Raw genomic sequence first — 25,325 nt, forward strand, 5'->3', positions numbered from 1 at the left:
CACAATAGGGAGTAATGGGTTGGAAGAGCTTGGGAGTGAAATGAGGGAAAAAACATGGAAAAGGAAGAACTGATGGTAGAAGACTAAGGAAAAGAGACTCTCCACCCCACAAGGCAAGAATGGTCATTTTTTAAGACCAGCCCAGAGCTGAAAGGAGCCCAACAAGAGGGCTTTACATTTATCTTAGACATGAGTCATCAGGTAGTAGTACCTTAGGCAGGTAACCTATGACTAGATTGACATTGCACACTTCTATACTGTCCCAGTGGCTTGCAGTAAGAAGCCTTGGGACCTGATTTTCTGACACTAAGTCTAGGGCTGCTGACACCATGTCATTACTCCTTCATTTTCTTGGAAACCGGGAACATTCTATGAGGTGCCCTGTCAAGGAAGACTTCCCTGGTAGATCTAAAGACACACAAATACTTCCTCTTCCAGGCAACCTTGGTATTTTGCTTTTCCTTTTGTATTACACTACTCCAAGGTGATATTTAAAGTATTAAACAGTAGTCCTACTGCAGAGGTTATATGGATGACATATAACCAGTCTGTGGTCAGTGGTCAGAGCTTCAAGGAGCTCAGACACTGTGCCACCACCAAGGAGCTGACTCCCTACTGTTATCCATGCTTCTCTGCCAGGGGAGAAAGATGGGCAGGGAGGCTGGCTCCCACAAGCTACAGCAGACAAGTTGGTGGCCTCCAGGCAGTATCCAGTATGGCTTCCTCAAAATGAAGACAGTGAATATGGAAGCAGTAAGGGAAAGATACAAGGCAATGGTCATCCAACAATTGGTAGGAAGTGTTTCAATTTTCAGCTTAGTGAAAATATATTAGTATATACCATAAGAGTATCCTAGGGCTAGGAGAGAACTCGAGACATAGAATATATTCAAAAGATAGTGGTTGATTGATTTAAGTCCCAGCTCTAACCAGAGTAAACACGATAGTCCTCAATTTATCAGACCTTAGTTCTTTAAAATATTCCTCAATATTAAACATCTCTCTCAAGGATGAGATTACCTCTACTTAAGAAATGAAAGCACAAGATTTCTGATATTAGTGGAAGACTCACTGATTTGAGTAGTAATCAGGTTTGTCAGTAAGTACTTTAGTTGGTTAACCATGACTTGAGCAAGTTAACTATAACTTGTGTTGTCAATCATACCTTCTATCAGCTACTCATGCTTTCTTTTAATCAATCACGACATCTTTTGGATAAATAAGGTTTTGAGTAGTTAATTATGACTTTTGTTGGTTCATTTATGACCCTTATGATTAACCATGATTTGCTAAACATGACTCCTGTTGTTTGTGACAGTTAAAGCCAGTAACACAATGAACCCTAACTATCCAGTTCAAGAAGATAGTTCTACATCAAACACAGACGTACCTGAAAAACTGAGTTGTGTTTTCTAACCATGAGTTATTTTTTTCAACCTTTCTTATCTCACACTCTTCTAATCCTGCTATCAAAGAACCAGAGTCCAACCCAAAAGGTGGGGACCCTCATATGGTGAATAAGGCCATGTGTGCAGATTAGAGTTATTTGGTTCATATACAAACAGTAATCATAGACTAATGCTCACTACTCAGATTCCTTTCCCCTCCCCCTGGGGTATGAAGTATCATTCTTCCAACATATCCCCTATTGTCTACAGCACAGAAACCATCCTAAGTCAGAAGAAAAGATAACTTTCTCTCTTTTATACTTAACTATCCTCCTATACCTAAATACTTTTAATTTCTAATTCTTTTGATGGACTAGTCTTAAATTCCGATCAAGAAAGGACATGGAGAAAAGTGACTCAGCTCCCTCCTGTCTTCACACTTTGACATAGGACCAAGTTGGGCCACCTTCTCTCTTCTAGTTCTTTGGAATCAAGCTCTGGGTCCCCCCACCCGGCTACCCAGGGCCTCTGTCACCTCCTAGCTTTCAGATGTTATCATGCATCACATTCTCGCCCTTCTCCCAAAGAGGAGGACTTTTGCGGGTTTAGATAGTAGCCTACCAAGTGGGAATTAGGCTTTTGTTCAGGTGCACGTGAATCTGAATTCTGACTTTGTCATTAACTACCTGTGTGACCTTAATTGAGTTATGCTAAGGCCTTAATTTCCTCACATACAAAAAGAGAATGCCAAAACTCTCCACCCTTTCAGGTGATCACTGTATACATTCAACAAGGGAATGCATACGAAATGAGCAAGGCCTGGAACATCCCAAGTGCCCAATTAATGGTAGTGCTTGTTCTGGACAAAGCCCCTTTACTCAAAATTTTCTTTTGGGAAAATTCCCATACATATTTTGTGATTAGAATGAAAATTCCCAAGCAGAATAGAACAGTGTTCTGAACCTCTGAGCAACAGAGGCTTTTGTAGGTAGGCAACCTCATGATTCTCAAAGTCAACTCCAAATTCACTCATTCACCTATCGATTCAATCACTCATGCCCATTGGTTGGTGGATGTGGCAGGCTTTGTCGGGGCCTATGAAGATATCTGAGGTGTGGTCCTATCTTTCTCAATCTATAAGAAACAAAGACAAGTGAACACTAAAGAGCAAATGCCACCAACCAGTTTGATAAGAATTTTAATGGAAATAGAAAGTGAAAAAATGTGTGGTATAGCGTTTGGTGCCTAGTAGTTACACATCAAGTATTTATTGAGTAAAGGAAGGCCATGGGAGTTCAAATGAGTTAAAGGGGAATTGATACCTGATCCTAGCCCTAATGAAGGGGTAGCGTTTGAATGGCAGGCTTTTCCCCAAGGAGAATACTGAATGTAAGCAGCAGAGGTCAGAGATAAGGAAACACAGGAACAGCCAGTGGCCCAGGTTGGCTGAGATGCAAATGTTGGGGTATGTGTGTGTAAGGTCCAACTGGAAGAGAGGACTAATGTTCAGGCTGGGGAAGGTCTTGAAGGCATGCCAAACATTTTTAGGAAGACACTGTACCCATCTGTGCAAGAAAAGACAGGGTCAGAATCATATTCTGCCAAGATTGTTCAGGGAGCTCTGTGTCATCGACTCAGTCATGCATTTATTTAACACATGCTGAAACACATATCGAGATCTGGTACCAATACAAATACCCAATACTCTGAGCTGGCCCTTGGGACTGGGCAAGAATGTAGCCCAAGAATCCTTGCTTTCTGAGATAACAGTGCAATGTGCTGACTCATATTTAATCATACAGTTGCTTGTGAGGGTTCAAACTGTGCCGTTCTAAATGGAAGTTGTTTTTAAGCCTTACAGCCATTTACATTAGGTTTAACATGTGTGGAATGCATTCTGATTATTTGAAGAAAGACACTAAGTAAAAACTTTTTTATTTTTTCCAGAAAGACGATTTGGCATCATACCTAGTCATAAAAAGTGTGTTGGGTTAAGAGAAATTCACCCAAAAAAGCAGTTTGAGAAGCACATCTATTTGAACCAAGCTGCTGCCAAGTTAATTTCTATCCCATGCAAAGTCCAAAAGGGTCATTTCTCCTTCTAGAGCGAAAGAAGAGGGGGAAAAGCAAGGGGCCTTACTTAGTCCTTGTTCCTTGGTGATCAAGAGGCAAAGATTCCAACCCCATCTCCATTAAAAAGTAACCAGGTGACTATCCCAGGTACTCCTCCACCCACCAGCAAGCCTGTGTAGTGGGACCCAGGCTGGAGCAGAGCCTCAGGTTCCCCCTTTCCAGCCAGAAACAAAGCTGCTGCCAGTGGGAGGTGAGTTTGGAATAATCCCATCGCAGCCACTTTGGGAAGCACGGTTTTAAGACCAGGAAACAGGTTGCCTTAAACAAACAAAAAAACGCCCTCCAGAGAGAGTGGAAGCCGATGCGTGACAACATCTGAAAAGTTATTAATAGCAAGATTTGGGGGGAGAGAGAGAAAAGTGAAGACCTTTTCACCCCACCGAAAGACAATGGGTGCGAGGGAGGGAGAAAGTAGAAAAACAGCCTCCTATTTTGATGACAGAGGGTTTCCGCCCAAGCAGGGAGGGTGGGCACCAACCTAAGGCAAAGAGCGCTGAACAAGTCAAGTTCAGGAGGGGACTGGACTCGGAGCCAGAAAAGGAAAACAACACAAAACTCATATTCCAAACAAGAAACCTGAGTTGTCCCGGCGGTAGGGGTTCAGAGTTGCTTATTTTTGGTTAAAATAAATAAATAAAAGTACATAAATAAAGCAATCCATCCCCACCTGGACTTGGTCCCAGGATTGGGAATTCAGCAAAGATGAATGAATGACCATGGTAAAGAGGGAGGTGCCCAGACTAACTGCCATGGTTTCCAAGATTCCATGGCACCTCTTGCTGCTAACTTGGAAGGCGCCTTCTGTCCTTTCCCTCAGAAACTGACTGTACATTTTAGGCCTCCCCGTCTCCTTTCAGCACCTTTGGACCAGAAGCTTCCTCTTGCCCAAGGTAGAAAACCATATTCTGTGAGATGCCTGGGAAGATGGTTCTAAAGAAGGCAGTGATTATAGATTTAGCAAAAACATTGTCTCTGTGGGAACTAATCTTTCCGGAAGAATATGATTACGGCATTTTCCCGGACTGTCAGGTGAACCCCTGAGAGCTCAACCCCTGTTAGATCCAGAGGCTACAGCTCTCAATCCTTTTAATCCCCAATTAATTAAAACTCCCTGGGAATACCAATGAAAAAGTGGCCCACATTCTTAACTGAGAACCTGAACACACATCGTCAGAGATCAAGGTCTAAACTTCCAAAGTCTATGATGTCCCAGGAAGGCCCAGAGCCAAGGCATTCAGTTTATGTTCTGTTTTAGAGGAACATGATCCAGAGAAGAAATGCTACTGGGCAATATAAACTGGAAATCAACAATAAAGGGAGATTACTCATTTGGGTAAAATACCTTTTAATTTAAGTGGAAAAGAAATGTCTTTTTATATTTCCAAAGCATGACCTTGGCTAAAATCATTTTTTCAAAATGACCAGGTATAATACCAGTCTGATTATCACAATCCCATTCTAATTGGTAGGCATGGAATCCACCAGGTTTTGTGACCAATCATTTTAAAGCAAAATTTTCAGGGAGACTGTTTCCTAAGGCAACTAAACAGTGCTAGTTAAACTGTTGCTAAAAGGTGAAGAGGTCTCTCCTGGGCAGGGTTGGCTTCAGGGTGTGTTATCCATGCAGCCTTACAGGGTCCCTTATTCAGAATGACCCTGGGCTTGGCTTACGCCTCTGCTGTCACTGTCTTGGAATTTGAAATCACTTTGGAACAAGAGACAAGCATTTTCATTTTGCAAGGAGAGCTGCAAATTACATAGCCAGCCATGACTCTAGAATCATCTATAGCAAGAGTTTGCAGCTTTTTTCCTTCATGAGGCTCTGGAAACCTCTGGCAGTCTCTCTTCTCCTCTGATTGACCTTAGGGTTGTTTAAAGACTATGGATCAGACAGAATTAAGTAGTCACCACAGTCACACTTATTCTCCTCAGGAGCCCCCTGGGATGCCTCTGAGAAATTCCACTACCTCAGCAAGAGCCAGAAAGGAAAACCTTTGGGGAGGTATTTTATGTTTCACTACCGCACTTTATTTCCCATGTAAGGGACGCTGGGAGCTGAGGGAGTGGGGCAGGGGGCCAAGGAGAACACAAAGAACATTTTCAAAATTGGATAAAATTTCCTCCCACAGAGCACACACATCTAGGCACGATTTCAAGAAGATGCCCAGAAGTTCACTCAGACCTCCAAGGTGTCCCTGAACCCCACTGGGGGACCATCAGAATGAAGAATTAAACAGAAGGTAAAGAATATGGGGTTCAGTGATTAATTGCTTATCCAGAGAATTTTTTGCAGGAGGTTGGATATTAGAAAGATGCTATCTGGAGAACCCCTTCACTTTTCTTCAAGAGTTTGTGTTGAGGGGAGATGAGATAGAAGAAAAAAAACCAGTGGGACGGACAGGGAAAGCCCCCTAAAATGGAAGATTTCACTGGGCTCCACAGAGCTTTCTTTAAATCTGGTCTTCAGAGTTTACTTCAAACCAACTGAAGACATCTGTTTTCTAGATTACTTGGGTCAGTTATTTTGTGCCCTTCCACAGTGAAACCCATAGTTACCGATTTATTATCAGGATTACTCTAAATATAACAGGGCAAGAAGCCAATGAATCTTAAGATTTTAAATTCTCAATTACTTTACTGAGAAAAAATGCACCAAAATAGCTCCTAAGCTTCAGCCCAGGAGTTAGGAGACCCCTGTTGCTTTTCACATTAATTACTAAATCTTGCCTGGATCCAAATTAAAGACTCTCATCTGTACTGAAAAGGTGGGTGGGGGGTTCAACAGAAGGAAAAAGAGTCAAAACATACTCAAATATACTTAAGCTCCTTGCCAAAGAGCATGAATTTTAAAATGTCTTTTAGAAGTCTGGTGTGCAACATTCGCCATCAACAAAGCCCGGGCTCAGCTCTATCATAACACACGAGTTGGTGACAATGCACATCACTATGGCAACTCTGCATATTGCACAATTCAAAGGCCTTTCATAGACACCAATAATTATGATGTACTTGTAATGTTTTAGGACATGAAGGACCTAAATTAGTACAGGGGGGATTAAAAAAAACAAACAAAAAACAAAAATGCTTGTCCACAATTTGGTGTATTTCTTGTAAATGGACTAATTTGCAGAGCCTTTTGGATTTTCCCAGTGGAATTTTTCTCCCTTATTTTATACCTGGCATAAAATCTTGAACCAGAAGTAAAAAGGAAGTCAGAGAGGATGTGAGGGCGGGCGAAGGAAGCCAGTCAGGCATTCACACTTAAGTCTTCAAAAGTCGGACAACTGGAAAATAACAGGATTTATGGGATGGGGCCTTCTGCTTCTCCTCACCACAGACGTTGCTCTGACAGAGCAAAATCTCACTAAGTTTATTGGGAAAATATTGCTTGAGCTCCAGCTCTGCAAATGGATTTTTGTCCTTGTATGGAAAAACCATGGCGACTCTAGGTTAAGGGCTGATAATGCTAAGAGCATCCCCCCAAATCACAGCCTGGCAGCACCGAGATGGTCAGCAAAAGCATTGAGAGGTGCCCGCTCCTTGAAGCTGCTCATGCCTTTGCCCAATCATATTATCCAGGCACCCCAAGCCCACAGTATGCCCCCTGCTCTGTGGCTTTTCAGGTGCCCTGTGACTCCAAAGCACTTCCCAACCTTGCCCTTCAGTTCACACCAGCTTATGCTCCAACACCCAGGAGGGTTCAGGTCCCAAGAAGCCCATGCCATCAGCACATCCTGTGGCAACCCTCTACAACACTGCAATGATAGATCTGTTTGTCTCATTCTTCCTCAAGACAGGAGACCTATGCAGGCAGGGATATGCCCATATCATGTGAGGACAGAGGACATGCCACTCTTATAATCAAAAGCTAGATTGTGATCTAGGGTATGGCTATTCCAAGTGGAAGGAAATGTAAGGAGAGAGAGATCAGCAAAGAAAACTATATTCAACATCTCCCTCAACCACCCAAATTTTTTAAGGAAAAGGAAAAAGGAAGTTATGTTTTCAGTAGTAAAACTCCAATATCATAAATTTAGGCAGTTATGTTAATTTAATGATTTATTTCAACCTCCTTCCTTTCTTACTCCAAATTAGCAAAAAACAGGCTCAAATTTCACCCGCCGGCTCCTCTTTCTTGATCTTTAAAATTAAAGTAGCTGTATTATATCAGCACGGTGCCAAGATTTGAAATCAAATAGGTCCCCAATGCAAAAGGTAAAGTTCTTTTAAACAACATGAACTTGCCTGCAATTAGCACATTATAGCTTCCACCTAAGCACCAGGCTATATAAAAATACACTCCCAGAGCTACTGCTATTTCAAAGACCTTAACTTTTACCCACCCTGATCCTATTTTGTAAAAGAAAATTTAGCAGAATACATAAAATTAATTTTTTAAGTGTACCTCTCTGCTTTTCCATTCCATACCTGACTCTCACTGATAAAGAGTAGCAGCCTTTCCATTACACCGGAGAGAAGGGGAAAAAGCCCCTGTAATAAAAGAGGTACCTGCCAATTAGTTAGATTGTTCTCCAGTTTTCAATTAAAGGCAGCCTAATGGATGTTGGGGGACCTGTTTTATTTTCCCTTACAGAGCTCTTATTTTTAAACTCTTCGCTTCATTTTCCAAAATTGCTGGCTTTGGACAGAAGAAACATATATCATGAGTGAAAACCTGTACTGATCTTCTTCCATTTCCTGTATCAAAATTGCATTTTTGTCCTCGGTGACTACTTCCCATCTGGCTTTACAAAGCTTTCTGCTGCCCAAGACAGGCTTGTTAAGGGATGGTGGTCCCTGACAGACTGCTCCTGAGATTGGGGTATCAGATCCCACCCCTGGAGCCAGCAAAGCTCATCTGGGTGCCTCAGGGGTATTTCACCCCAGTTTTGCTCTCTTTGGATGATAGTCCCAGAGAACTTCATTCATCTGCTAATTGTCTCCAGAAGGACAAAGAAGATAACTTCGGAGGGTGTGTTTATTTTGAACTCATCCAAAAGTACTTTAGCTTCTCTGAAGCATCTGCCTGTGCATGGAATTTGGGGATTATTTTCCTTAGATCAAACAGGACTGAAAATTTCCTCGGACATGGTTGGCCTCCTTCCTTGGAACACACACATTTTCAGGGTGGATATTTTTATCCATCGTTTTCTCAAATGAATAATTAGAAGATGTCCACAGGCAGGTGTAGGAAAAAAAAAAAAAACAGAGCTAGGCTCCCATAAATCATGATTAAACTATATTTAACCACCGAAGGACCAGATAACCTTCTGTAAAGGAGTTAGCACTTTTGCCCCTAGCCATGGGGTACCTGTGGGGGTAATACCCTTACCACCAAGAGGAGTCACGGCAGCTGAGTCCATCCTACAGGGTTGGAAAATAAATTCTGAATCCCATTATCCTGATAATCTGATGTATTATATATCTAAAGAGGGGAGAAATAACGCATCATATATTGATTCTTTTTTTTTTTTTTTCAACATTGAGGTTTACTCAGTAAAGACCAAAGAGGCTGGACTGGGGTTGGAGCTCGGTGGTAGAGCGCTTGCCTAGCATGTGCGAGGCACTGGATTCGATTCTCAGTACTGCATGTAAATAAATAAAATAAAGGTCCATCAGCAACCAAAAAAATATTAATAAAAAGAGATCAAAGAGATTCCAAGACACCCCCAAGGACCAAGCACCACATACATCCTCAGGAGCATTTGAGCAGACTCCGAGAAAACGTCAAGTAGTGACAGAAACGCTTTCAACTTGCCAAGAGAGCCGAGAGTGCTTTTAGGAGCCCCTCAGAAATAGAGTCTGAATGAAGTGTAATTTTGAGTTTCCAAATGGCTTTTATGAGCTTGCTTACCCAAAGTATTCCAGAACAGCATCTCTTTAAATTTTTAATTTTTATCTGCACTGTACACCAAAAATACACTGATCTGAATCATTGCCTTTCGTCTTGTTATCTTAATGGGCAGAGGATAGAGTGTCACACAGGCCATTCCGCATTAGGTGTCCTCATTTACAGATTGGGAAAAAAAAAAAAAAAAGTGCCTGACATAAATTATTTAAAATCTATTGTATCAGTGTGTGTTCTGTAAGCATTCACTACCGGCAAAGCAGACGGATGATTTTTCACTTTTAATTGTGTTGATACCTTATCTGCTTTGTTGAAAGTGGAGAGTGGTAGGTGAAACCGCATCACGCTCTGAGGAACGGCGAAGCTAGGGGGTCTATTATTTAAAGCCAGAGTAACCCATTTAGTAGACGTTAACTTTGACACACTGCTAAGGAAGGGGAAACCTGGAGCTGCTGTTTACGTTTGTAATGTGCGTCTATTACCATGTCAGCATGTAGGAGGTAGCACAGGGCAGGGCCTCTTAACGAAGCACTCTGAGACTGAATCATTGACACCAGACACATCCCATCGCCACCCAGGCACAAAGGAAGCCACTGTGTATGAATGAAAAGCGGAACTCCCCTGTCTTCCTCTTCCCCCTCCAAATCTCAGGTGTGTAGTAAAGTAACATAAATCAGGGGAGAGCCAAAGTAGGTATGCTTGACCTAATCTCGACCTTGTCCTAGTCTATATATTTGAAGCAATAAAATATATACCTACAGAATACATTACTAACAAGTGATTGGAACCTGATTGAAATAAAATTGTACATAAGGTAGGATTCATTACAAGAAATTCAAAATGAGCCTTAACTCTCCTTCTCCATTTGACTTCCAAGACCATAACCAAGAAATGTACAAATAAGCCAGGTGTAGTGATGAGTACCTGTAATTCCAGCTACTTGGGAGGCTGAGGCATGAGAATTGCAAGTTGGAGACACGGCTCAGCAACTTAGTAAGACTCTATTGCAAAATAAAAAGGGCTGGGGATGCAGCTCAGTGGTAAAGCACCCCTGAATTCAATCCTCAGTACCAATAAATAAATAAACAAACAAACCAACACCAGCCTACTGGATATGTCAGTATGATGTGCCCAGATACCTCACCATTATTGAATTTCATTTGGCTCAGGAATTCATTTGGATGACCGAAGAATGGGAGGGTATTTACAGATGATGTCTATAGGACTGTTCTGAGCTTGTTTATTAGTTCAAAGATCTGCCATAACTCTTTAGTCTCTTATACCCTCAGCACCAAGTTCAGTAACCTCTCTGGCTTATAAGAATGGGTGGAGGGAGGCAGGGGCAAAGACTCCACTTGCTCAACACCCTCTACCAAGGCTGCAGGAGGACTGAGGAGCGGAAGGTGGAAATCCAAGCAGCTGTGGGCTAGTTCACACTCTGCCTCTACCTGGCTTTGGGACCCTAGGCAAAGTGCTGAACCACCCCTGTGGTTCCATACTGCAAGTCTAAAATGACCGCAATGTGCCCTAGTCTAGCACTGAGGTCTGTGATTTCCACGTGTCTGAAGACGGGAGAACTCCTTCATCATGTCCCCAAGATGATCTGCCTTTTGTGGGACATGGCTGATTTGGCAAGATACAAAGAGCGAAGAGAGCCCAAAGTCTTCCACAGATGGGTCCTTTTGGCATTGATACAAAACCCAGCCAAAGGACAACCCCCAGCAAAAGACTCAAGTTGACAACAAGACACAAAAATAAACTGCGTCGTATGTGACAGTTATGAGTTTCATTTCCACACTGTCAAATATAATTTGTGGCCACCCACTTCAGAGAGAGGCCAGTGTTAGCCACCACACTGTTCCTAACCCTCCAAACTTTGCCACCCCAACCCGAGTGAGCTCCAAATTGAACTCCTGACCTCTCCAGCAATTTCCCTCAGAATCTAGATAGCCCCATCATCACCTCAAGCCAATGTGTGAGAGCAACAGCAGCCAGGAATGTTCTGCCTTTGTTCCCGAAGGGGAGCAGAGTGAGGGAGACGATCCTGCTTTCATTTCCATCTGGTTTCTCCAATAAAAGGGAAGAAAATAAATGGAAATGAAAAGTATACAATTAAAAAAAATGACATTTAACTTCCTTTTGCTAATGTCTGTAAGATGATTTTTGGCCTGGCAGGAGACTCCAGATGGGCTGTATAATGAATATAATTTAATACGGAGAACCAGAGTTCACAGAAACACATTTCTTCAACTCAGAAGGTAGTGGGTCGCCCCTCACTGTTTAATGCACAACACCGGGGCAAGTCCCTGTATTTCTTTTCTTATTGCACATTGGCCTTTAAACCTAATATTGGAGTGGTCAGACCTACAGCCATCAAAACCAGAAGCCATCACTGTCCAAGACCGGGCTGGCGCACCACCCAAAAGGCTAGAGACCACTAACCGCTCAATGTGTTTTTCCTCCGGGGTCTCAGGATTTATACCACCAATTAAGGCCATAATGAGTGCCCCAAGTTGACCTCCTAGGAGCAAGAATTAATTAAGCACCGTATTTCTTAGTGAGGAATGACATTTCTCCAAATGAGTTATACTTGGTAGCCCTATTTCCTGATATTACCGGGCTTCTACGTGTGATTCCGAATTGTTAACACAAACAGAAAAAAAAAAAAAAAATTCAGGGAACACAGTTTTGTTTATGTTTTTAATTTGACAATAAAAGCAAGCAATTTTTATTTTTATCCTTATTTGGGGGCAAAGGGAACGCTTTGAGTATATATTGTGAGGATGAAGCACGAAATTATTTACATTAGTAATATAATGTTACTTCTTTCAATTATTAACATCACCACAAAAGGAAGTAGACTCAATCTTCCCAGTTTCCAAAAACTGGAGATTTGGGTTTTCTATATATTTGTCACTCCCAATTCTTATGCTCGTTGTGAATTTTTAAAATTGCGGTGAAAAATTAGGTTGTAAGTTTTCATGTTGTAAACTACACCTGGGGTAGTCCAATCTGGAGGTAGGTGGACTTCTCTAAAGGGCTACATACAAACATTTTAGGCTGTGGACCATACAATCTCCATCTCAGGTAACACAACTCTGCTGTAGCAAGGTGAAAGCAGCCATACACCACACAGATGTCAATAAATGGACAAGCCTGTCTTCCAGGAAAACATTATTTATAAATATTGAAATTTGAACTTCATATAATTCTCATGCATTATATTATACTTTAAATTTTTTCATATATTTAACATATTAAAACTATTCTTCATTCTTGGCCATATAAAAAGAGGTAGGAGACAAGATTTAGCCTGTGGGTCCCAGTTTGACAGCCTCTGGTCTAAGAACATGTACATTTTTAAGTAATTAGTGAGGTTTGAGAAAGCCTGATCTCCCCAACACACATACACACACACACACACACACACACACACACACACACACACACATGTAGGCATACATACACCCTAATTATCAACATCATGGTCTCAAACTGTTGATATAGTGCTGAAATTTAAAAAAAAAAAAATGTGCTTCAAGCATGTCTCCTTATTACTCTGATACAGGACATAAAGAAAAAAGCTCAGCCTTGAAGAAACAAGATTAAGAGCATAAGAAAAAGAAACCTCCCCAATGCAGTGGCACACACCTGTCATCCCAGTGACGCAGGAGGCTGAGGCAGGAGGATGGCAAATTCAAAGCCAGCCTCAGTAACTTGGTGAGGCCCTGTCTCAAAATAAAAAATAAAAAGAGCTGGGCACCTAACTCAGTGGTTAAGCTCCCCTGGGTTCAATCCCAGTTACCAACGAGTAAAAGAAAAAAGAAACCTCTTTCCTTCCTGCCCTTTCTCCTCAGGAACACCCCCAGTCTATGTTAGAAATCATCTCCTCTCCTCCTTTACGGAGTGAACGTAGTCAGCATGGATCTGGAAATCCCTGCAGCCTACTTGCCAATTAATGTATTTAACTCTAAAGAGCAGGGGCTTTTTAATTTAGCTCATCCATCACCAACAGAACATTTTGGTAGAAAATATTAGGATTTCCAAATAACTTTATAGCTCTGTAAATTGCCAACATACCATCTGCAATTGAATTAACATTTATAACCAAACTGAAATAATAAATAAAGCAAATTACGCTGCAAATATTCGCGAGTGCCCAATATGCACTTGAGAACGATAATTAGCATTTTATAATCACGCTTCATTTTCTTTATCCAACTTCCTGTCACATTAATGATAAAATATTTTAAACTATGCTCTATCAGCAAGCGGCAGTACAATCTCTAGATTAGCCATTAACTAACACGGGGAATGAAAAGTTTGTGTTGCTGACATTATTTGTTCAGAGAAGTTTCACTCCCAGTCACAGACTCCAGTCTCCCTTGTTTCTTATCTCTGGGTTTTTGGGGGTTTCCTCTCTTTGCTACCAAAACAAGACCCAGAAAGCCAGTGCTGATCTGCACCATCCAAAACTGAAGTTCTATAGGACCCAAAGGCACCCATTCACTCATCAGCAGGAAGAAAAGAAATATGATTTTAAAATTTATTACATTCTGTTGATCTAGAAGACTGAAAAGGGTCTAGAGGTCGAAAAGCTTAAGTCACTCAAAAGGAATAATTTACTCTCAAATAATTCTTTCTGAAGTTCTCATTATGACCTGACTTTAGAATGTGTAACTCTTTTTCTAGCCCAAGTTGAAATTAATTCAGCTACATAAATCAATAAATACATACACAGTTTCAACTAGATTTAGCACCAATTAGCAGAATTTCCCCAAAGCTTCCCATTACCTTCCTCCGAAATCACTTCCTTAAAATATCTGTATCCGAATTCTTTCTTGAGTCTTCTACTTTGTCCTCCATTCCTGTTTGCACTTTAAGGTGCTTCTTGGCTGCAATTCCAATATAGCACCAGCCCGGAGTGGCTGTTAAGCATTTGAGATGTGGCTAGTTCAAATTGACATGCATGGCAAGCCCGGAAGTTCCTTCCAGTTTTGAAGACTGAGCATGAACAAATAATGTGAAAAATCTCAATAGTTTTATATTAATTGTTGGAGTGATAAACTTTTTTTTATTTCAAGTTAGAGAATACCTCTGATGGAATTAATTTGGTTTTTAATTTTAAAAAGTGTGGCTACTAACTGGGCATGTTGGCACACACTTGTAATTCCAGGGGCTCAGGAGGCTGAGGCAGGAGGTCAAAGCCAGCCTCAGCAACTTAGGGAGACCCTGCCTCAATATAAAAAAATGTTTTAAAAGGGCTGGGGATGTGACTCAGTGGTCAAGGACCCCTGGATTCAATCCCAGGTATCAAAAAAAAAAAAAGGGGGGGGGGTGTGCTACTAGAAATTTTAACTTGCATTTGTAGCTATCTTTCTATCTGTTGGGCACCTCTAGCCTCTGGATGCTAAACGCCATAGTGCCTGAAATTTTTATTGATGTATTGGTCAAATATGGTTATTTTAAAAAAGTCAAATCAAGAGAAACCTTTTTTTTTTTGGAGGGGGCTACCGGGGATTGAACTCAGGGGCACTTGATCACTGAGCTACATCTCCAGCACTATTTTGTATTTTATTTAGAGACAGGATCTCATTGAGTTGCTTAGTGCCCCGCTTTTGCTGAAGCTGGCTTTGAACTCACGATTCTCCTGCCTCAGCCTCCCAAATTGCTGGGATTACAGGCTCATGCCACTGCATGCCATGTCAAGAGAAGTTTTGGATGAAATACATTTTATGAGTTCTATCAGGCAACTTTAGATATCTCAAAAGGCCATGATCCTGCATGTAGTACACCATCAAACTTTTATTAAAATAAAGATTGGATGAGCCAGGAAAGTAGAAGTGACTCTGTAGGCTGCTCTGTGATCACCCTCCCCATATCCAAGCTCAGTAGCAAAAATGAGGGTCTGGAAGTTGTACTGCAGAGGCAGTCTAGTGGCCGTGGGCTTGAGTGTTGCAGATGGACAGCATGGGTTCCAGGCTTCTCTTCGCCTATTACTACCTGTGTGTTCTCAGACAAATCACCTAATCTCTCTGAACCTTGTTTCTCTTTTCACTGGGGATAATACTATTTTCTCATAGGTTGCTATGAAGATCAAATGAGCTAATACATGCTAAGAGCCATAACAGTACCTGGCACAGCATAAGTGTTCAAAAAACATTAACAATAATATATATTAATATTACCAGTGTACCTTTAGGAGTAGATGGAAGCTTTCACAAAACAAATGGAAGTGGCAAAAGGTGTGTGTAAAGCTGAGGCAAGAGTTGGGCGAGATCAGGAAAGAAAGCAGGTGAGATATACCTGCAGAGAAGGAAAAAAAATGACTAGAGGGTACCACATGCCTAGTAAGGGGAGAAGAAAGGCAACTCCGTGCTGCCGGGACCCTGTATAGCAACAGGCTGGCCTCCCAGTGACCACGATTCACAGGCTGTACCCACACAACTCAGGCTATGACCTGAGAAAGGACCTGCGGGTTTCCAGACCAGTTTTACCTTAGTTCTGCTAATGTTCTTCGTGATAGTTTAAATCGCCATAAGCACAGTCCTTGTATTCTCCTCCATCTTATCTCCTCTGGAGTCTAGAGCAGAGGCTGTGCACTGCCATCTGCAAGCTGAGTGGAAGGAACAGACGTGTTTATTCTGGCTCAGACGGACACGGCCAACGCCGTCTTTTACAAAAACCTTTTAAATTTGTTGCTACTACCTTAAAAGCAGGAGATTTCAATGGCAAAGGAGGTTGACTTGATGTTCTTTCTTGACATTTTCTTGCCAGAGCATTATGTAACCTGAGTACTTTGCGGTAGTGAGAGGTTTGGAGAACCAGAAGATGAAGATGCCTCAAAAAAGTCATGGTCGATGAATAATAGATTCTCCTGAAATATTGGAAACTGTCAGTGCTAGTCCACATCCCCATAAGGCAGGGACCTCAAAATGTGGTCCCTGGATTAACACCCTGAACAGCCTAGAGATTTTTTTTGATTCAAAATTCTGGCAGCGAGACCCACTAACCTGTCATTTAAGGAGCCATCCAGTGATTTGAACCAGGTTAAAGCTCCCACTACACTGATTGAGGGTGGTGACGAATTAGAAGAGAGCAAGGACCCTGCCACACTCTCCAAAACAGCCAGCATTATTCACTTACCGCCTGGTGCTCCCAATGAGCACCTGAATTCTCAACTCCAATAGTCAAATTGACTCCAACAAGAAAAATAGTCAAATTGACTTCTCAAGGGACTGATTTCTATAGCTAATGATCAAGCATCCTTTTACCCTAAACTCAGGCAAATGAACTGAAATACAGTGACTCTTATATTAAAAACTGAATGAGACATGACCAAATGCATCCTTGCCTCAAGTCAGAGAATGAGAAAGACAGATGATAGAATAACTTAGCTACCGTGTGAACCTATCCCGGCTCACATCACAGGTAGAGAATCATATTCACAAAGGAGAAGGAAAAGAGAAGTAACCTGGAAGCCCACTGACTTGGCCCAGGTACCACACCCTACCTGGGAAATGTAGCATTAACAGGACCTATTTCATAAAGCTGTTATGAAGATTAAATGAGTTAAAATAAGTTGGGCATACAGTAAATGCTAGACAAGTGCTTAGTTACTACTAAAGAAGATCTGTGTGTGTGCATTATTTATTTTCCAAAATAATTGCAGTGCACAGAGGTTATTATTCTTATTCCACAAAAGATCAAACTGGTTTCAGTGATTTGTCCAAGAAAGTGATGGAGCCAGGATTTGAACTAAGACCCCCCAATTTCTCGTCTAAGGGAATTTTTATTAGCAAAGACTAAAGAGATACACATAAATAATAGCAAAAGCAGGAACTATATCAGACTATTATTTCACCAAAATTAAGTCTGCTGAGAAGTATTCAAATTTTCCCTTTTCAAACAAATCCAAACAACCTTTCAAATTATGGGGTAATTGTCATTTTGTGGGCTATCCAGATTTTTTTCTGTCTTCCTGGTCACTGCACTGCTCATAATCACTGCACAGGAGCAAGGAGCTGGTGGAACCTGTTAGTCTGTTTCTGTGGTTGCTATTCAAAAACATCTTGGAGGGGAGAGGTTGAGTCCCACAGAGGGATCTACGTGACCTGTGGATTCTGTGATCAGGGACCATTGAGCCTCCTTTACAAGAGAAAGAAGCCCTGACAGATGGTATCCTCAGTCGTTTGAACCAAGTAAGACATCTGAAGTCTTCAGAGATCTCACAGTTCTGCCTAACCAAGTAACAAAAGCTGCCAGGAGGCTGTAATCCCAGCTTCTTGGGAGGTGGAGGCAGGAGGATTGAAAGTTCAAAGCCAGCCCCAGCAACTTAGTGAGGCCCTAGGCAACTTAGCGAGATCCAGTCACAAAATAAAAAAATAAAAAAGGCTGGACATGTGGGCTCAATGGTTAAGTAGTACCTCTGGGTTTAATCACTGGTACCAAAAAAAAAAAAAAAAAAAAAAAAGCCTCCAGGAACACTTTCCTCATTCTAGAGATGTTCTTGAAATCTACAAAATACTATACATTAAAGATTCATTGTTCTGGGCATGGTGGCACATACCTATAATCCCGGCAACTCAGGAGGCTGAGGCAGGAGGATTGCAAGTTCAAAGTCAGCAATTTAGCAAGGACCTACACAACTTAGCAAGACCTGTCTCAAAAAATGAAAAGGGCTGGGATTGTAACTCAGTGACAAAGTGGCCCTGGGTTCGATCTCTAGAACAAACAAACAAATAAAAAAATTCATTGGATGTACTTTATTTATAACAATGTGAATAAAATTCAGCACAATTTCATTTGATTTTGTGCTAAAATTTTATATAGGAACAAATAATAAACAACTTGGGGTTAATTCTAATTTGAAAGTTAGAAAAAGTTCACGTTCAGAGAGAGGCATGGATTGTGTGATAGTGTGCACAGCAAGACTGAGATTTTTTAAAGTAGTCATTTAAAATACAGTGAGATGGGAATTTTAAATTTTCAGAATATGGTATTAAAACCAGTGTGAACACACCATGATGAACTCACCGAGTAATTTTTAAATAAATACCCCTGCATATTTTCTCACTGCCCTTCCCTTGACATGTTGTACCTCACAAAAATTCATGTCCAAGTTCAAAGAGGGAAAAAAAAAAAGACAGACATACAGCATTTTTTAAACAGCCCAGCCTTAGAAATATGTACAGAATTTATGCAGGTTTATGCTCTTTCTCCTTTGCCAGAGGGTGTAATTAAAAGCCCATCGACAACTTCCAAACTGAGGCCAAAGAGAATTTCGGATGAAGTCAACGGGAGTTCAGCAACCTGGTTGTGCTCAGAAATAGATCTCAGGAAGGAATATATTTAATGAATGCTTTTGGTATTAGAACCCACACTTAGTAAAAATAGAAATTCATTAAATGGACTAGAGTCAATACAATAATGGTGGTACAATGTGACGTAAGCCAGGAGAGAGCAGGGCCTGAACCCAAGACCACTTCCTGGGTGATAAGCAGGCAGAGCTGGGCCTTGCTGGGTCTTGACTGACTCTTCTCTTTGTTGCTGTAGGCATCACGTACACTGTAAGTTAACTGTGAGGTCATACCACTCACAGCAGTTTAAAGGCAGGTGGCAGCCACATGCCCACCTGCCACTTAGTAAGTCTGTGCCCAGAAGTGGGGCAGAATGGGTGGTATGAACCCAGGGTTCCCTCAGCCTGTGTCTGTTCCCATCTGCTTTTCAAATTGAATCACAAGCCTTTCTAGTCCATAAAATTACATATTTTTCCTACATTTTCTTAAAAACAAGCCACCTTCTTAATTTGGTACATAATGGAAGAAGGAGCCTGTGGTTCAGAACAAAACCCAGTTTGCAGCAGACTGGATTTTCCAAAGATGGCCATGATGATGTCTTCCATCCCAGCTGTTCTTTCAAAGTGACTCTGGTACCATTCCAGTAAGAGAGAGTTTGTGTGCCCTTCCATTGAATCTGGTGGGTTTGTGACTGCTTTTATCAAATGAATTCCACAGAAGAAATTGTGGGACAGAAAAAGTCACCTGGTTTCCACCCTGTCCTCTATAGATTTTGCACCTCTGAGCCACCATGGAAGAAGTTTGATGCCTCTGGAGCTGCCATGTTGTAAGGAAGCTCTAGCCATGTTGGGAAGCTACTCATGTTCTGGTATATAGCTCTAGCTGAGAACCTGCTCCACGGGAGATATGACTTATCAGAACCATTAGTGAAAGCATCACCCAAGGATTCTACCTTCCAGGCATCAAATCATCTCCAGATGCTGAGTCCTACCATCTGATGCCACAGACTGCATAAAATAAAAATGAGCTATCCTCACCTTATCTAGGTTAGTGACCCAAAGAGCCAGTGAGGGAAAGGTGGCTTTTTTATACCATTTAGATTTGGGATGGCAGCCAGGCATGATGGTGCATGCCTGTAATCCCAGCTTCTCAGGAGGTTGAAGCAGGAGGATCACAGTTTCAAGATCAAGAACGGGAAACTTAGTGAGACCCTGTCTCCAAAAAAATAAATGAAAAGAAAGAAAGAAAAATAGGGCTGGGGATGGAGCTCAATGGTGAATTGTCCCTGGGTTCAATTCCTAGTATGAGAATCAGGGGAGATGGAATGGTTTGTTATGCAGTAACAGTAACTGAAACATAATGTGTGAAAGATCTAAGGGTCATTTTAATCATATGCAACTTTCACCTCATACTCTTATTTTAGATGTTAAACCTTGGGCTGGGGTATAGCAGGTAGGTCAGTGGTAGAGCACTGGCCAGGTACATGTGAGAATCTGGTTTCCATTTCAAGCACCTCAAAGCAAAGCAAAGCAAAGCAAAGCAAAGCAAAAGCAAAGCAAACCAAAAACCCTTATGTAGACATTAAGCCCTAAGGAAGAAGACGTTCGACTCTTTCCATCTTACCTTCCTAAGAGGGCAGTTATAAAAGACAAGGAGATGCTGTTTTCATAAACCCTCAGGAAACTACAATATGTCCTGTACTTATAGGATCTATCATTTCAAATTGAAAAGAAGGCATCTATTATTTCACTGTTGTGTGTGACAAATGGGGAAAGACCAATATATGAAATTAGAACCAGTTCAACTTGGGCCTAAGAAGTGACCCTAGTATTTGGTAAGTTCAACCACCCTATCAAGAAAATAATTATCCTTGGCCGACACCAACAGGCCATATCATCATGCAGCAAATTGAGCCCAAATGTTCTCACCTTACCTGCCCCATGCCCAGAGCAGGTGGAAAGGGGAACAGGGAAGAGACAGTAAGACAGATGGAGAGGGCAGCCTGCATAGCGCTGGATGTTCAGAGGAGAACACGTCTCCTAAAAATAAAAATAGAATGGAGAAGGATTCCTACTGAAAGTGTCAATCTTCCTTTCGTTTCTGTTGGGACACGCTTGGCTGGCATTGTCCTAGACATGTCCTCCATCTGCCCCTTAGCCTGTGCTCTATGATAACTTGGACCAAGCACACATGTGTTCTAATCCTGTTTTCTTCCTCCACCTTTTCTGCATGTTATTTATTATTGATTCATTAAACAAAGTTTTTTTAAAATTTTGCTTTTTAATTTTTTAAAAAAATTAATTTGTTTAATTAGTTGTACATGATAGAATGCATGTGTACATTTTGATAAATCATACATAAATGGAGTGTAACTTCTCATTTTTCTGATTGCACATATTGTAGAGTGAAACAAACATGTATTGAATGCCTACGTCATGCCAAGCTTTGTTGGAGATGCTTAGACTACAGAAATAAACAAGACTCACAAAGTTCTTATTCTCCTAGTATTTATATACTAGTGGGAAAGGAAAAGCAGACAATTAACAAAATAATTTCAAATGACAGTAGGTACCACAACAGAAGTTACACTACAGGAACCTGCCTGGCACATCGGGATGGCTATTAGTGACGACTCAGCACGTCACACTAGAGAAACGGTAATTATACAAAATAGGGAGGGTGTATTTCTGAGACAGGGTTTCCCACATATAGACAAAGATAGCAGCTTCCCCTTAACTTTTAGGGGAGTTCCCCAGAGAAAGAGGGGGAGGTGGGAAATTATTGAAAATTAAAATGAGCCATACATTAGGATCATGAGTTTGGGTGTGATGCAATGCTTCTCTGTAAACTTACTCTATGAACTATGCTTAAGGAATCTGTAAAACCACCTACCAAGAATATCAAATAAAAGTAGAGGGCACAACCAAATACAAAGGTTTTGCTCAAAGGGTTCTACACAAGTGCCTGGTTGGGTCTGATGCTGAAGGGACCTGTCCTCTACGTTGGGAACCATATAATCATGGGGAAAGAAACAACTGTGGTGATTCTTGGGGAAGAGGGAGGGATAAACATGACTAACTGTCCATTCTCCTCCCTTTAGACACCTGGGAAGATTGCGTTTCTCTATTCCATTTGGATAGGGCAGGGACAGGAGAGTTGGTTTCATCAGTGAGCTGTGCATGGAAGTGACAATGGCAATCAGAGATCCAGTAAAAGGAGAGAAAAGCTGAAAAAAATTTTTCAAAAGATATTTCTCACTCAAAAAAAAAAAAAAAAAAGAGATAATGATAAAAATAAATAAATAAAACTTAAAAAAAAAAAAAAAAAAAAAAGCAGCAGGCAATGCCCCCTGGTTGTTCACGCCTTGATGCAAAGGACAGTGATGTTCTCAATGTTGGTGACACTCAGTCTTGATTCCCCCAGTGAGGATGACATGGAGTAGGGCTCTTGTCTATCCAAACTAGACCTGTGGCAGGAGGGACCAATAACCACTGTTCTCAGCCACTGTAATTTTGAGTATGTTCCTGCAGCATCATCTGGCCTTATCTTGACAAAAATGGGAAGAGTTATGGCCCCAACTGGGATGGAAGGAAGGATGTTACTGTGAGAATAACAAACCACAGACTCACTTCCTGCAGGAGTACCAGGACCACAGAACAGGGGGGAGCAGACTCACTTCCTGCAGGAGTACCAGGACCACAGAACAGGGGGAGCAGACTCACTTCCTGCAGGAGTACCAGAACCACAGAACAGGGGGAGCAGACTCACTTCCTGCAGGAGTACCAGGACCACAGAACAGGGGGAACAAGAAGGAGACTGAGCTTGAATGCCACCTCCAAGGCAAAGGGCCCTCCTAATAGAAGAAGAGAGTTGAATCATAACCCAGCAAGGATTCAGAACCAGGAATTACCCACACCTCTGTGACTGAGCTCCTCTTATGACCTAAAGAGAAAGCAAATGTTACAAAGATAACAAATTCCCCCAAATTTTGCTAAACCATTTTTCTTCCCATTGAAATTGATTTATATGTCCTTGCAGGGATTTCAGTTTTATTATTTAAAATGAGTTATTACTATACTAGATAATTAATACCAATACACTTAAATATAATTTATCTTCAGTCATTTTGTCCATCTCTCCTGTTATGTGGACATGATAGTCTGCCCGCTCCAGCACAGTGCTACAGGATTCAGCTCCATGGAGGTCACTGTTATCATCCCTCTTCTGATGCTCTTATTTCAAATAATGTACATGACAGAGAATGGGAATACTCTTTCTGAGGCCCAGGACTCATAAAAGAGGGATGAAAAGAATAAAATAACAAAGGAAGAAGTACTTCATCCAGACACACTCACTCAAAAAGACTCTTTTGAGTTTCTTGCATCACCAGGTCTATGACATTAATCTTGTGAAGTTTCTAAGAGCATATGTCTTGCACATGGGTATAAAGGAAGAAATGATTCCATTATGAGTTCGTATATTAAGTCAAATATACTCTCTGTGATGACAGTAAGACTCATTTAGGCTTTGTGATGTGTTCGATGATTTTCTGGCGCTCCTACGTACCACAAATATCTCAGAAATAAATCTCTTATCGCTATGTGTTTTCATCAGCCTTTTTGTCACTGTGACCAAAAGATCTTACAAGAAAACAGGAAAGGAAAAGTTTATTTTGGCTCACAGTTTCAGAGGACTCAGTCCCTAGAGGGCTGACTCTATAACTCTGGGCCTGAGGTGAGGCAGAACATTATGGCGGAAGGGCATGGTGGAAGAAAGCAGGTGAGGACATGGTAACAAGGAAACAGAAAGGCAGTACCACTCATTAGGACAAAATATAAACCTCCAGGCACACCCCAGAAACCTACCTCCACACCTTACCTGCTGACAGTTACCACCACCCAGTTCACCCCTATCAATGCACTAACCACTGATTAGGTTATAGTTCTCCTAATCTAATCATTTCACCTCTGAACATTCTTTTGTTGTCTCATACATGAGTTTTTGGTGGACGCCTCATATCCAAACTATACCAGTATGTACAAGAAGCAACTCGAATTTTTGGTTGACTGGCAAGAATGAGCACCAAATATGCATTTAAAAAGGCCATACTCTAAACTTCTTAAACAGGCAGTAATAATTTAAGACTCAAATACAATTGGATGAGGAATTGTACTTTAATTCCATTTCAGGGAAAATAACCAGAAATAGCAGAATCACTGAATTTCTGATACCCTGTCTCAAAATTGCTGATATTAGACTGAAAACTTTTATACTTCTTCTACCACACTTCAATACAACAAACATATTGAAAGATATGCAAGAATTTTAGCATGGGCTGGGGATATAGCTCAGTTGGTAAAGGGCTTGCCTTGTATGTACAAGGCCCTGGGTTTAATACCCAGCACCACAAAAAAAAAAAAAAAAAAAAAAAAAAAATTAACATAAAGCTTTGGATGAAATTACCAATATGACATATTGTGGACTAACATGGAATAGATGCCATCAACAGATACCTTCAGAGCATCAGGATTATGGACTGGCTAACTTAGGGTCAGAACCAGTTGAAGAAGCTTCAGCGGTGACAGGACATGTCTCTGGAAACTGATAAATATCAATGACCACAGCTCCCCGCAGAATATTACTGAAATGAATTATTTATGTTACTTAGAGGCAGTATATATAAATTGGGGCAGCAGCTTTCAAAGTATTTCTTGGCAAAAAGTGTGCCCAAAAGGGACACTCCCAAAGTCCCTCGATATAGCATAGCTCATCTACAATTTGAGTACAATATAGAGGCTAAAACTCTCATTTCCTTGAGGGACAATCAAATGATCTCTGCTGAGTTTGAGTAACAAGGACAATTTTCATGATTTGGGGGACTTTCCGGGGGCTGTATGAATGGTGGTGTTGTGTAGTTTAGAATGCTGCTATTTTCAGGTTCAAAAGCCCAGAGAATTAACATTGCTCGGTCATTCCAGCTTCTCCAAATTTGTTTAACCATGAAAATCTTTCATAAAACCAAAGCATTCTCCCTGTCACTGACCTACCTCGGAGTTTTCTTCTGCTCATTACTTTAGGGCTCATAGAACCTGAGAAGTACATTACATGCTCCACTTCGGATGCAGACAGGCAATTTAAAGGACTATTTTTTTCCCCCTAAGACATAGAAAAAGCCTCCATAGAAGCAGAACTGAGAGGGTCAGTGAAGATTTTGTTTTTTCTTACTGGGATATTTACTTTGCATATCCACCAAGCTCTGTTATACATGAAGCATTACATGAAATCCTGAGAGAGGAGGAGCTTATGTTCAGACCCGAGGCTGCCTCAGAACATTTGAGAACAAGGTAGGAAGCTCAACGTACTGCACACGACTTCTCGAATTTTGACACTAGCCAACGGGAAGCAGACACCCTGGCAGAGGGACCACCTGACTGTACTGACAAGTTTGACAACCAGCTCTGCAAAAACAGTTCTACCTAGTACAGATATACAGTCTGCACTTTGCTGTTTTTGAAGTAAAACTAAACCAACCCAAACAAAAATGCCCCAGGCGACAGTGCTGGCCACAGAACTGGTGCCAGAAATCCGGCAGGACATTGCTAGCAAAGGAATGTCATCTTTTCAATATGGAACAAGGGACAAGGCTCTAATGGGGCA

General features: G+C 41.3%; 1 protein-coding gene and 1 long non-coding RNA gene across 11 annotated transcripts in view; one reads left to right on the forward strand and one right to left on the reverse strand.

Annotated features, from left to right (window-relative positions):
• The window catches only part of RARB (retinoic acid receptor beta), a 716,333-nt gene that overhangs the window by 94,868 nt on the left and 596,140 nt on the right, over window positions 1-25,325 (reverse strand). The window contains exon 1 of one of the 7 annotated variants that reach the window (XM_079114297.1): window positions 14,164-14,502. The exons of the other annotated variants lie outside the window; for them this stretch is intronic. The gene's annotated coding sequence lies outside the window, so the exon portion shown is untranslated. Of the gene's footprint in view, window positions 1-14,163; window positions 14,503-25,325 lie in introns of those variants that run through there. 7 annotated transcript variants of the gene reach the window in all.
• Window positions 47-24,058, forward strand: LOC306646011. 4 transcript variants are annotated; one of them, XR_013759786.1, is made up of 3 exons: window positions 47-5,761; window positions 19,165-21,325; window positions 21,769-24,058. It is a non-coding gene; the product is annotated as an uncharacterized lncRNA (long non-coding RNA). The 4 variants fall into 4 exon arrangements; XR_013759787.1 differs by having other exon boundaries at window positions 19,165-20,502; XR_013759788.1 differs by having other exon boundaries at window positions 47-5,523; window positions 5,651-5,761; window positions 19,165-24,058.

The sequence above is a fragment of the Sciurus vulgaris genome, assembly GCF_902686455.1.
Source record: "Sciurus vulgaris genome assembly, chromosome: 16".
In the NCBI taxonomy this organism is placed as follows: Eukaryota; Metazoa; Chordata; class Mammalia; order Rodentia; family Sciuridae; genus Sciurus; species Sciurus vulgaris.